General features: G+C 34.6%; 1 long non-coding RNA gene across 1 annotated transcript in view; it reads right to left on the reverse strand.

Moving 5' to 3' along the window:
- The window catches only part of LOC140683953 (uncharacterized), a 160,914-nt gene that overhangs the window by 126,467 nt on the left and 20,350 nt on the right, over nucleotides 1–14,097 (reverse strand). The window contains exon 2 of the long non-coding RNA XR_012055645.1: nucleotides 7,892–7,967. This is a non-coding gene — a long non-coding RNA (uncharacterized lncRNA). The remainder of the gene's footprint in view (nucleotides 1–7,891; nucleotides 7,968–14,097) is intronic.

Raw genomic sequence — 14,097 nt, forward strand, 5'->3', positions numbered from 1 at the left:
TTATAAAATTTACAATACCCTCGTGACCTTTTCATCCATAGATGGAGAAGTAACACACAACATATTTGTAGTTATCATTAATTCCCCAAAACTGCCACTTTATAAAAAATAAAATATTTTCTATTTCTAAACACGAAGATGGCAAACACTCTTCAAAAATAAAAGTAGAAGTGTATCAAGTAGGTATGCATACTCTGTGTATTTACTGAAATATGGCATTACTTCATATCAAATTTCACTGAATTGCAGCCTACCTGAGGTAATGTGAAGGGACTTTCCCAGGTTATGAGTACTTACTATGAGTAAGGAAAGAGTGGTGAGATTTATTTCAGAGAACTGTAAGCAGTTTACTCTGGGTCATAAGTAAGTTGGTGTTCTAGTTCCTTTAGAACAAAACTGGCTCTGCGATAAAACCAAGGACCTTATTCTAGACTCTGAGCACAACTGGTCAAGTGGAATCACTGTAGAAGTTAGAGTGAAGCAATACTGTTTGCAACTTACTCTCACATATTCAGTATTTAAAGGGTTGCTCTCTGAAGCACCTGATATATAATTAGAATCAAGCTCTTAATTAACCCTTCTTTATGCATTTAAGAAAATAACAATTATTATAGTCTTGTTTCATTGCAATAAATGGCAAACATGCCCAGAGAAATGTCATATAATGTATGTTCTCTGCATTAGTGCTCACCCGGTCATTCAGGTGCCACTTACTGTGTCAAAAGCACCATTTGTTGCCAACATGTTGGCTTTTTTCCTCTTTGAGTTTTGCAGGAACCTTCTAATAGTGAGCAAATTTGATGTTGGTAATCTACATAACTGACTGGAATGAAACAAGACAGGAGTAGTGTTAAAGTTGTGACCCTTGAGAGCTCAACATTGCTTCTTTTAAAACCCCAAAACCAAGTCTGAATTCCCATTTAGATGCTTCGTTGGACACGGAATTAAACAGGACACTGAATTAAAATATGCGCTGTTTAAAAGTCTAATGTTAATTCACCAAAATAAATGGCAAAATTACTATTCTTTCCAGACCATTTTTGGACCAGATCCAAGAAGCATAATTTTCCCCTCTTACAAAGAAGCAGCTCTTCATGCAGCAGCCAGTTCCTGAGCTCCCATTAAAGCTCTGAACAAGTAAAATGTTGCATATATATATATATATATATATATATATATATATATATATATATTGCTGAGTCATGGTCAATTTGTTGTCTATCAGTACACCCACGTCCTGATTTTGTATATCTGACCATATTTCAAAATACAATAATGTTTTGGGTTTCTGTCAGACACAGATTTTTCAGAAAAATCTTATCTGAATGAAATATCTGAAAAGTTCTTAATTTTAATTTCAGATGGAATTTAATAAATTACAGCAACTGGCAGATGCCTCCTCTTTCATGAGCAGTTCCAAAGCTCATGAATTTCATATATTTGAATGAGTAATGATATCACCAAGGGTGTAACCAATCTGTCTTGCATGAGACATATATGAATCTGTTGTTTTGAGTAGTCAAAACAGGGCCATTTAGGCACAGCAGTGTGATCTACTGAAAGTAATGATGAGGTAGATGTCTAGTTAGCTAAGGTCAAGTAAGGATATGTCATGGACAAGGACAGAGTAAATGGCAACCCCCAATGGTTAATCATCCTAGGGTTTATTTAAGAACCAAGAAGATTATAGAGCTTTTATTCCAGTCTTACTCTTTCACTTCCTCACTTAGTCACTCCCCTCCAGCCATATGTTCAATAGGTCTTGACATGCTTTTCCGGCAAGGGCATCTCTACTGATCCAGGAATGTTGGGCAGAAATTCATGCTGGCTCTTGCCATGCTCACAGTGAGAAGCCTCATGTATTACCTCTCAAAGTCCCAGGCCATCCCCTGGCATTTATCTGTACACAGTACTTGGATTTCCATGGTCTTTACCCACGTCCAAGACTTTTCCTTCAATCAAGATATTTACCCATTTTGAAAGAATACTTCTTCCTAAATCTCAATAGACAGTGTGCAGAGGCACAATACATGATCGTCTTCCTGACTTGAGCTCTGTCTTATGTCACTTGTCAGTTGTAGGATTCAGGACATGCTGCTTTTGTTCAGTTCAAGTTTCATCAGTATTTTCAGACACATATGCACCTAGTTATCTGCCATGTTAGCATTCACATTTTAAGCTTATTTTTCACAAGAAATATGAGATATGGTTTTCTAAAAACTGTGTTTCACTATGCAAGTACTTTTTGAGTATTCATATTGTTTACAATCACTTTTATGCCTATGCCAGATGATGTAGCTATATACTCATAACAAGATAATTTATCAAAGTGAAAGCCATTAACTCATTTCAGTATTTAATCACCAAATAAAAATTTACTAAGCAAAGCAGCAATTATAACTTAAAAATAGCATAGAAATTAAAAACAGAAATTAAAAATAAGTAAGTTACTTAATTTCAAAGAAATTGTTACATCTGGAAGTCAAGATTGAGGTTATAACTTGGTCTGAAGTTCTTAACCTTTTCATAAGAGCCCTTCAGGGCACTATTCTTACAATAATCATGAAGGATTCTCTATACTAAAAGGTATAACCCAGATCATGTATTCAGATTCAAGGGTTATAAAGGAATGGTTTGTGATAAAACAAATGTCATCTTAACACCTATATATAAATTTAAGTGCCATCATGACATATTTACTAGACATTACAAAATGTTGCACAAAAATTGAATTTTACAAGATTATATGTTACTTGAAATTGTTCCATGAAACTGTTCCATGTTCTGGACAGAAAGCAATATAACTTTGTCTTTTAAGATGTTTCTAAGTCTTTTATTTTGACACATTCTGGCACCCCAAATACTGTGAAAGCAAGACCTATGAAAACACAAGACATTATAACATTTATTGGTCTGAGGGTGAAAAATCCTGCCTGTAGAAAACACTGGTACTCCATGAAAGCAATGCTGAAAACAAGGGTTGGAGAAGGCTGACACAGAGATGGTTAATTTGCCTGATGAGGCTCAGCACAGGTCAAATAGACTTTTGTGGACTCAGTCATCATAATATCCCTGAGACAGACAGGCATCTCTCTGGCTGGCTTATATTGATCTGGGGACAGCTAATGGAGAATTTGTATTGTTCAGCATAGAACTGGATGTGATTTGTCCATCTCATGATCATGTATTGGAAATGACTAGGACGTTTTTAGTTGCAAGGTCACCGAAAACATCCAGCCAACACCAGAAAGTTCAGGGAAACCACTTTGTTTCTATATTTTATACCTTGAATAACCTGAGAATTTAGTATCCTTGTTTCATTAGTCATAAAAATATAGTCAGATTCATAGTTGTATGATCTAAATATACAGAATTGGCAATGCAGAGATCTGATAATCTTCAGTGAGTGGATGACAGCACCTGTTGGATACTAGCAATGACTCTTTACAGAAAACAATAAAAGTTGAGCTGTTGTAGCATTTTTTTTTGCAATTCAAATTTCTCTTTTCTACCTGATGTAGAAAAATTTTCTACCTAATTACCACTGTAAACTAAATTGATTTTAAATTTTTAGGCATGTGCCACAAATATTTTACACTTTCAAATGATGAGCATTTTTAATGAATTATTATAATGAATTGTTGATTATTACTACCATAAGCCAGTTTAGAACTGTTTATTGTTTATCAGTCAGAATTGCTAGTTCTTATAGCATTACATTTCTGTCTACCAATCTATGAGTTATATTAGCCCTGGGATATATATGCTGATGGCATGAACGTGTACAGCCCCTCTGCAAAATTATTTTTTTCTTCTCAGAACACTTTATTAACCTACTGAGAAAGTAAACTCTACAGTGAGAGTTGATAATGAGGGAGAAATATTTCAAGACAGATCTTTATGTTGGAGTCTTCATTTACTCAATTATATAAATGCATAATTTATGAATCATTCTTGATATCAAGAGATACATTTTACATTGCAATTTTCAAGATCTAATTGTTGACAAAATATTTTAAAATCACTTGTTTTCTTCTTCCTCCCTCTCTTCAAATTTGGTGGTTTTGGATTTAAGAATTAGGAGGTGAAAAACACTGGGTGACAGAGTCAGCTTTGCCAAATACCTTCAGCTTTGAAGGGCATCTTCACTATTGCAGATTGGAATAGAACTCAGCTCATAAGTACATAAGTGAACAGATAGGATCAAAGAAAATAAGAAGCTTATATCTTAGACAAACCAAATTAATAAAGAGATTTGATTGTGTCATATTTTCATACTACTTATTTTTCACTGCTTCCTTATTTCAATATATGTTTGCTTGGCCCCTGTGGGAGGACAGTTGTTTTTATGCTTTCTTCCACTTTCTGATTAATGGATATTGTATGGAGAACAAAAACACCAGGATAAAAACCAAAACAACACATAAATGAAGGATTTTTTGGTTAATTTCTGTGCAATAGCATATGGATTATAAAGAACAATAGCATCACAAACCATTAAGAGGGCTATCTTGGAAGAAGTGGTCAAAAAGCAGACTCACAAATTTAATATTACATAAAAAAACCACATCAAATTTAGAATTGTATTTTGGTGGAAGAAAAATAAAAAAATGAGAGAGAGAAAGAAAAATATTTCAAAGCTGTGTGCAGCAAAGTGATAATTGGTGATTATTTGTGTTTAAATTAAGGGCATAATATAAATGCTTAGTTAGATCTGATCTTAAAAGCCTAGATTCTTCTAAGTTTGAGTTCTTAAGTGACACAAATTGTTTTATATGGGAATTCTGAGAAAGGAGCTTAACTAAAGAATGGATCAGTTCATGAGTAAATAAGTTTTAACCTCTAAAAGTGAACTAGAATAGTAAATCACAGATTATTCACTTTCCACATAAAATTATTTCCGCACTAGACCTTCATACAACACATGATATGAACTCACAATATCACAATTTTTTATGGTAGTTGCCAAACCCAGAGCTCTAAAAGGACCAAATCAGAAAAATCTATATGAAATAAACAAATTGGTTTGCAAAAAGCTCTTTAAAAAATAAATCATCAGGGTAGACAATATCCCATGTTGCCATTAATTACTAATAGTTTTTTTCACTATTTTTCTCTAAATTTCTTATTTTTAATTGTTTGGTGGGCAATAAATATGAACAATTTCAACCTGCAGATTGCTTTCCATAGCTACTTAAAATTTTCTGTACATGTCTAGTCATCACCATCACATGCTATTGTTTCTACTCTTGATATATCTGACTACAAAAAGAGTAGTAGGGAATAGCAAACAACAAATAACAAATACATATGTCCATGTGTGAATGTCTTTCTTCTCATATGAGCAGGTATCTACAGAAAAAATTGTATTCTCCAGGCATCCCTACAAGAAAAATGTGTTTCTGTAAATATTTCATGTGTGAAAAAAAAAAAAAAGAAAAAAAAAAGAAAAAAAAGAAGAAAAAAGCATGTTGGAAACAGTTAAGTAAACACCCATTTAGAAAAATATTTGTAAACATTGTATTAATACATTTCTCCATATTTCTTTACATACATAGCTTTCCTTTTATGCTTTCTAAAATGCGTACAAAAGTAAAATGTAGGAACCAGGGAGCTTTTAAACTAATTTTGTATTTTTATTTGCCTTATTCTATATATGAAATAGAGTTAATAAGGGAGTTTCAATTATTTTTGTTTTCATTCATTAATATTATGTTTTTAAAACCTGTAGCAAGTACAGTACATTACATTTTCTGATTGTTATTTTATGTGATATGGAAAGTAATCAGCTATCCAATTTTTGTTGAAAATCGCAAAAAGACTGTCATATAAGATATAAGAAAGCAATTTCCTGAATTCATTGACCTTTCAATTGATATCATAACACAGCATAATCACTAGGCATTTAAATTAGCAATGTAATTCAACATAGACGGATAACTGTGAAATCTCAAGGGCTTGTTGCCTGAACAAGACCACAGCACTGTAGCTAAAAGGGTAAATGTGCTTCATGCTTAGGGATGACCTTTAAGTCCCACAGCTGCCTATCATACATCTTGTTAATCTGCCCTGTTGTTGGGTTCATCTGCTTATTTTATCCTTCTTTTTTTTTGTAGAAGTTTAGTCTTCAGTCAGGTCTGACACTTCTGCCAACAGAAGTGTGCAATACAGGTCTGTGTGCTTTATTTTGTCTTAATCTAGACTCACAGACATCTGCCTGAGGAAAATATTTGAACACTGAAAAACAGATTTACTCTTAAAAACTTTGTCTTTTAAATGAAAAATAAAATACAAGGGGAGTTTCATATTGCTTTTCCTTTGACACATATGTTTGATTATAGTTTGATTAGAATCATCTGGCATGATTTTATCTTCCTTAAGATTAAACATCCAGCCTAACTTTTATACTCAGTATAGTCATCAGAGAGGAACTGGCACTCACAACTTTTTCTGGATATTCTAGTAACTAATCCAATATGAGGTGAAAGAATGTCTGCATAAAGATCTTTCTCTATTTCTGTACTGAGGATAAAGAGTAGCAGCCTCTCTCTCTCTCTCTGACAGCAGGCAGAAGAACTCAAAGACAAGCAAGGAGAAGAATTCCAGGACAAGCTTTTAGAAGAGGTCACTGTTGAGATATGAATTCAAGGTCTACATAATTTTGTTTATTCACCATGCCTCAATTATAGCCTTTCTGGGGACATGAAAGGGTAGATGCATTATTTACTTTGCTCGAACTCACAAAATTAGAAGTTTGCAGTTTGTGAGCCTATGAAATTATATATACATGTGTTCAGAGACTGGACCCACCTAAGTAGGATCACAGTTCAACATAAGTCATGTCCCATTAACATGGGGGAGATTATTTAATGAAAAATAAAATTAAACCAAAACAGCTGACTTCGTTAACCTGTGTTTTAGTCTATGAGGTCAAATTCCATAACCATTGACTGGAATAACTCTGGAAGGAGTTGCTTGATGAAGGACTGGAAAATTTTGATTCATTGATGTCTGACAGTGGTGTTTGAAATGTGTTTGGGATTACTTGCCTTAGAGGCCAAGTACCATACCATTTAAAACCTTTGACACTGACAAGAAAGATGCTAAGGACTGGTTTCAAAAAGCAGTTGAACAAATATTCTTATCTTGTAAGTCACCTCTACTGGATGTTCACAGCTATATTATTGCTCCACTTGAATTTATACCACTATTCTTGCTTTCTACAGAGTGAATTCTGGTAATCTAAAACCTATTCACTCAGTATTACCTACTGGTTAGCTGAAGACCCCAACAAATTTGTGGTGTAATGAAGTAACATCCCTAATGAGCTGACAATATGTGATACTTGGTAGCCCAAATAGCAGTACCAAAATGTTTCTCTTCGTAGAGAAACACAAATTAATTGATAAAATTCAAGTTAGTTTTTCTTTTAACTGGGGAAAGGACTACAGTTTTCTGTACACAAATCACTCTGTTCTTTTAACCTACCTTTTTTTTCCTCTCTGACATATAAACTTTTCTAAAATAAGCAGTAATTTTCAGGGTTTATAACATTCATTATCCCCTCTGCTTATCTTGTGTAGCAGGCTTGTGCTTTTTAAAAGGACATTTTTCTTCTTGTATTGCTGTTTACTTCTCACACAGTACTTTTAAAGAGAAAATGTCACGTTGTAAAGTGTCCAGGTAACCTCCATGCAATGTTTTTTTTAACCACAACTTTATTTTACAAAAGGGCTTTTTAACAGCAAACCCAGATCAAAGCACTGCAGGGTTTGGAGACAAAACAGTTCCACAGTAAAGAAAAATCAATGATCTTTCAAATAAATCAAGATTAAATCAAATCAATCCAGTTTAACAGAGGATTTTAAAGCCAAACAGTGACTTGGCTTACCTGATAGCCAACCACAGGTACAACAGATCAGATGAATATAAAGCCAGTAGTAAATGCCCATATCCTCTCCAATGTCCTGTTATAAACAAATAAAAAGACATTGAGTTAGTTCCTAACAATGTTATTGGCAATTATTTGTTCCACGGGATGTCTTTCATTGGGGCAGAACTAAAATTAGATGCTATTTTATATAAAATGGCAGAAATTGACTTTTATCATCAATCAGCTATATCATTTCAAGTAACTGTGAAGTACTGAAAGTCAATAAACATATTGGAGATATCAATTAATTATTAGAATGTCTAAATTAAAATTCAGTAAGCTGTTTCAAAATATGCAGGTTTTAATTGCTTGCTTTTGCACAGAACACATGCTAGATAGATTTTTAGAATAGTATGTGTCATTAAACACTGAATTTATTTATCAGTCCTAGTGGGGTGAGAGGTTTATAGCACATAGTCAGCAGTAGAAGGAAAAATATTTGACTTGAACTTATACATTTGTTCTTATACTGTAAGTGATTTTGGCATTTATAAACTGGTTCTTGCTCTGGGCTTGCTAAATCTCAGCTAAATGCCAAGCGAGTCATCAGCCATCCATTTACCTTTCATCCAAGTGCTCTGCCCAGTGTAGAACCTGACACATTAGAAATTGTGCTGATATTCTGCATACATGTACAGTCTCAGTTTATTGTTTCAGTTGCCAGTTAAGCCTGGCTAGTTTTGCATAAAATAGCACATCTGACTTACCAATTCAGTCATAAAATATAAAGTGATAATCATAGCTGAAAAATGAAGTTTCTTTCTAAGCAATCTCCAACATTATTAGCAGGTAGCTAGCTAATAGCAACAAAATATAAAGATCGAACTCTTTGATAGCAGTTCATACTTTATGATCCATCTTGGAGGAGTCTAATATTTTAAATAATCTTATTCAGGATTTACGTCACAAGAAGGAAAAGAAGCAATATGGCCACATTTCACTACTAAATATTATTCAAATGTAACCAGCAAATTCACCAGACTTCCTAAAAACTGTCAAACAATAAAAAATATCTGAATATCTTTAGTTACACAAAAATGTAGCACCAAATGTGGGATACACCTCATTTAGCTGTATTAACATAAAGCTGAGGCATCAAACTTTGAGCTAGATAGACATTCACTATATGCTCAGTAACTTCCTATAGCAAGGAAGAGCTATTAGATACTTGATTTTAGCATGTCAGAATGTGGGTAAGAAGAGTCCCACTCCTCATTGTGCAATGTTAAAAAGATAAATATTTTTTTATCTGCTACTGATATTAATATATTTAGGAAGAATTTACATCTAACTCACTGGAAGGCAACACCTCCAGTCACATCTCAAAGTTTTGCTTTAGAGTCTCCTTTGTGTTTTATGGGCCTAAAAACATGCAAGTATTTTGTGACATGGACCTTTTCATTTTTCCCAGCTGGATGCTGATTTCTATAAAACAAATTATAAAGACAATTTTCAATTAATTTCTTTTCATTCATCTGTATGAATTAAAAGAAATTAATTGAAATTACTTCATCTTGTTAGTATCTTAACAAAAGTTGAACAGAGACATTTTGATTGTGTATCAGACAGGATGGGTCTTACTTTCATATTTTTGCAGGTAGTTTAATATTTTGAATTTTCACAAATCCTTGTATGTTCTTATTGACTCTTACACTGCCTTTACAATGATTTGCTATGTAAGTAGTGGTAATTTCAGGAGGACAAAAGTCCTAAACTTCTTGCAGAAAATACAGCATATTTGTCCCAAACTTTTTACTATCTGGTGGTTTTTTCAGTTCAATTTTCCAATGCAGATCATCTTCACAACAGCTGCACTAATAGTCAATACTCCGTGCCAGGTCCTATTTTCTGATCCATAGAACACATTAAATCACTTTTACTTGTTAGTTTGCCAATTAGCTTTTTCCACTGGATGAGTTTTCTTCATCAATTAAAATTATCGGTGATCATCTAAAGTAATTTCCCTAGTTCATTGCCACTATTTCTGTGCCACTATTAAAGCTAGTACATTATGCCTTTACCAGCTGCCTTTTACCTGTCTACTGATCTAAACAGACTGATGCTGATATTTAAATTACAGTGATGGATCTCAGACGTGCTCAGTAAGAAATTGGGATCTACTCAGAATTTACCTTTTTTGTTTCCTTTATTTGGATACACAGTATCATAGAATGGGTTGGGTTGGAAAGGATTTCAAAGATCATCTAGTTCCAAACCCCCTGCCATGGACAGGGACACTTTTCACTAGACCAGGTTTCTCAGACCCCCAGACAACCTGCTTTTGAACTCTTAGAGGAATGTGAATGGAGTTTCATCCACAGCTTTTCTGGGCAACCTCTTCCTTTGCCTCACCACCCTCACAGTACAGATTTTTTTCATGTGCCTTAACAAAATTGCTAGGAGGATCACCTCCATGATCCCTTTTCAGGGAAACTTGTGGATACAGAGAAAGAACTAGAATACATTCTAGTATAGAGGGGTGGAAAAACAAGTGCACAACAGAGCGCATTTGCTCAACACTACAGAGAACAATTCCGGATCAAAACTAAATCATTTTATCCAAACCTTCTAAAGAAGTTAGAGGCATTTTTTTTCTTCCCTTGCCTAGGCTTCAAACCTGCTTTAAAAAAGAGAAAACTGCCATCGGCCAGGCACCCTTTTCTAATATTATTCTTTATAATAAACTTTCTAGTCGTTTACAGAAACATTGAGAGGTGGGGGGTGAAGATGGTGATTTTTTCAATTGACCATTTCATTAATCCACACCTGAATTTGCTAATATTGCTTGCAAAGTGTATGTGAATGATTTGAAAGTAATTTCTTTGATATAAACCCAAAAATATTCCCAGTCCTAGCTTGTCTTTTCATTAGGAAAACATTAGTTTTAGAAGTATTACTAGAAGTTAACACTCATCAATAATCTGGATAAATTTAAAATGTGTATACAGTCATCTATGAAAAATTTTATAATAAAAATCTTAAATGAAGTATTTTAGCTTGTTATGCAAAGATGAAAGTTTCACTTTCTTCCTTTCTCCCTCTTTTAATTTTTTGCTATTCAATGGCACAGGAAACATGCAGCAAAAATCAAGGCATTTCCCACCTTTTCCAATGAGTGCTGCTACTTTGCTCTTTTCCTTCTACAACATTCCAAATTTTCTAAAGGTAAAACAGCAATATGAAAATATACAAAATAGTGTTATGGGTAATAAACATAATTTGCGCCATTCCTGGTATGGAATATATAATGTTAAATACTTGTTAGATTATACCTTGTTTGTACTAGCCTCCTGCCCCTTCTCCCCTCCGAGACCGGTGTATGTTGGAAACTAATTTACAAGTAAGAAGATAGGCTCGCCAGGAGATGGACCATGTCTGGAAAGCTGCGGGAGACCCCCAGGCGCTGATCATCGCATGAACGACCTGAGATGGATATCTTAGAAATCCCCGGACAGATACATGTGAATAGTGTTCCCGAATTCCCGTAAATTTCATCAAGGGATTCAACAAACTCCAGACACTGATTTGTTCTCCCTCATCACCAAAAAAGAAAATCTTATTAACATATGGACTCTGAATAGAAGAAAGGACTGATTGCTGAAATCTTGGCCTCAGGCGGAATTGTCCCTATAAAAACTGCTTGTACCAGAATGGAGGTGTGTGGGCATGGAGGAAAACCTCTGCTGAGGCTGACTCCTTGTTGCACACCCAGGGCCGACCCCGGGCTCGGCTCTGTTCTTTCCTTGTGGCTGGCTAGATAAAATTTGATTGCAAAATAAATAATTTATTTTTCATATTAATTTGGCTGGACAAATTTTCATTTATAACAATAGCATTAATCTGAAAAACACTTTTCCATTTTACATATTGTTAAAAGCGCAACCAAGACTTTAGACTATCAAAAAACCTTAGCATATTTGAAACCTTGTAAAATGTCATTTTTTCCTCATTTAACTGAAAAAAAAATATTAATTTTTAAAGCACTGTAGCCCCCAAACTTCTATTACAGAAAAGAAATGGGGATGCTAAACTTTCTACATATTTGTAGGTCTAACTGTAGTGACACATCATCACATTCTCAGATCTGGAAATTGATTTAGTTGATTTAGGCAGCAGTTGCAATAAAAGATCCTGTAATATGACAGCAAAGATCTCCAGAAAGAGAGTTTTCTTTATCAGTGTCAAAGTAGATTGGCTACTTGTGATCATATACATACATACATATATATATATGAAATTAATATATATAAAATAATACATATGTAAGTCAGAATTCTATAAATTTCTGGTTCAGCAAGACATTTCTCTGCATCCTTCCTACCACAGAGGCACAGGGGGTTGGGGACTAGATGTTGTGGTCAGTTCATCGCATATCTCTGCCATGTCTCTTCCACAGGAGACAGTTCTTTTTGAATTTTTCGAATGTGAGTCATTCTCATGGGCTGCAGTTTTTTGTAAACTGTTCTGGTGTGGGTCCCTTCCATGGTGTGTTGTCCTTCAGGAACAAACTGCTTCAGTGTGGATCCTCTGTAGGGATGAGTCCTTCCAGCAAAACTGCTCCAATATAGGCTCCTCTCTCCACAGAGCACAGATCCTGCCAGCAGCCTGCTCCATGGGGTCCTAGTCTCCACTGGGTGTATCCACCTGTTCCAGTGTGGAGCCTTTCATGAGCTGGAGGGGGACAGTCTGCCTCTCCATGGTCTTCACCATGAGCTGGGCAATCTCTGCTCTGGTGCCTGGAGCACATCCTTCCCCCGCTCCTTCACTGACCTTGGTGTCAGGACAGTTTCTCTCACATACTCTCACTCCTCACCTTTGACTGGAGCTGTGAACAAGATTTTCTTCCCCTTCTTATCTGTGTTATCACAGAAGTGCTACTGCTATGGCTGATTGGCTCAGTTTTGGCCAGTAATTCTATTGGTCATAGAGAAAGCTTCTGGAATATTCTAAAAGAAGTCACACCTGTAAGTCCCACTGCTATCAAACCCATATCAAACTCATAATACATCACATTACTTCAGAGCAGAATAATTGTCTTCCATTTTTCGGAACAGAAAAATAAACAGACAGATAATTAAATGCCCTTATTTTTTGTTGCAACTGAGCACCAAAAATATAATATGATGCCACTGAAAGCCTTGAATGTGAGTTCTTAGATTGTTACACAGACCCTGCACCTCACTAAAAAGGCTTTATAAACACTAAGTCACTCAAAAGCATAGGCCTAAAAAGTTATGTGTCTGATGAGTAGTGAAATACATTCAAACACTGAATTATGTCCTTCCTTTCTACTTATATTGAATGAGATCTGAATTTCACAGCAGTCAACCTGGTAATAAAATTGTAATAAAATATAAAAATGGTTTTGTCAGATCCCTCTCACATCAACTTCCACAGCTCAGCAAAGGATACATTTTTATTCATGTCAGACAAGGATCTAAAATTTAAAATTCTTTCAGGAGCTTAGGGACTTAAGTGATGATTTTAGACATGAGCAAATGATCACTGTTTCTCTTATAGTTCAGGAGATACTCTAATACCATATTTTTATGCCATGGTTTTTGTCATATCCACATGCCATATTCTTAACATTAGTTTAGTAAAGTGGTTTGTGACTTCATTTTCATTTTAGGCTGAATTATTAGTTCTTCATAAAATCATAGAATACTTTTGGTTGGAAGGAAACACTAAATGTCAGCTAGTTCAACTTCCCTTGCAATAGTCTGGGACATCTTCAACTAGATCAAGTTTTTCAAAACCTGCCCAATCTGACCTTGATTGTTTCCACATTTTTAGTCATTAATATCTTACATCCTGTGTTTCCCTGCAATTCCCTCATCCATAGGTTGAATGTAATGTAGACAATATCAAAGAAAGTAATAATGTCTTTTTTATTGATCAGCTTAATTTTTCAGCACATAAATAGGATTAATCTTTTCCAGGATGATAAAAATTAGCTCAAGATTTTCAGTAATTGCAAAGAGGAAATAAAAGTGAGAGCTGAAACATTTTAACACCATGACAAACTTTATTGCATATATTTAAGATAGTCTAAGAATACTTCAATTTATTAGGTTGTCATATCATGTTGCACATTCCCAAAATGTAAGTATCAGCAGCTGCCTGTTTCGTTTCTCTGTAAAAATTCTGTATTTGACTAGTTC

The sequence above is a fragment of the Taeniopygia guttata genome, chromosome 1 (genome assembly GCF_048771995.1).
Source record: "Taeniopygia guttata chromosome 1, bTaeGut7.mat, whole genome shotgun sequence".
Lineage (NCBI taxonomy): Eukaryota > Metazoa > Chordata > Aves > Passeriformes > Estrildidae > Taeniopygia > Taeniopygia guttata.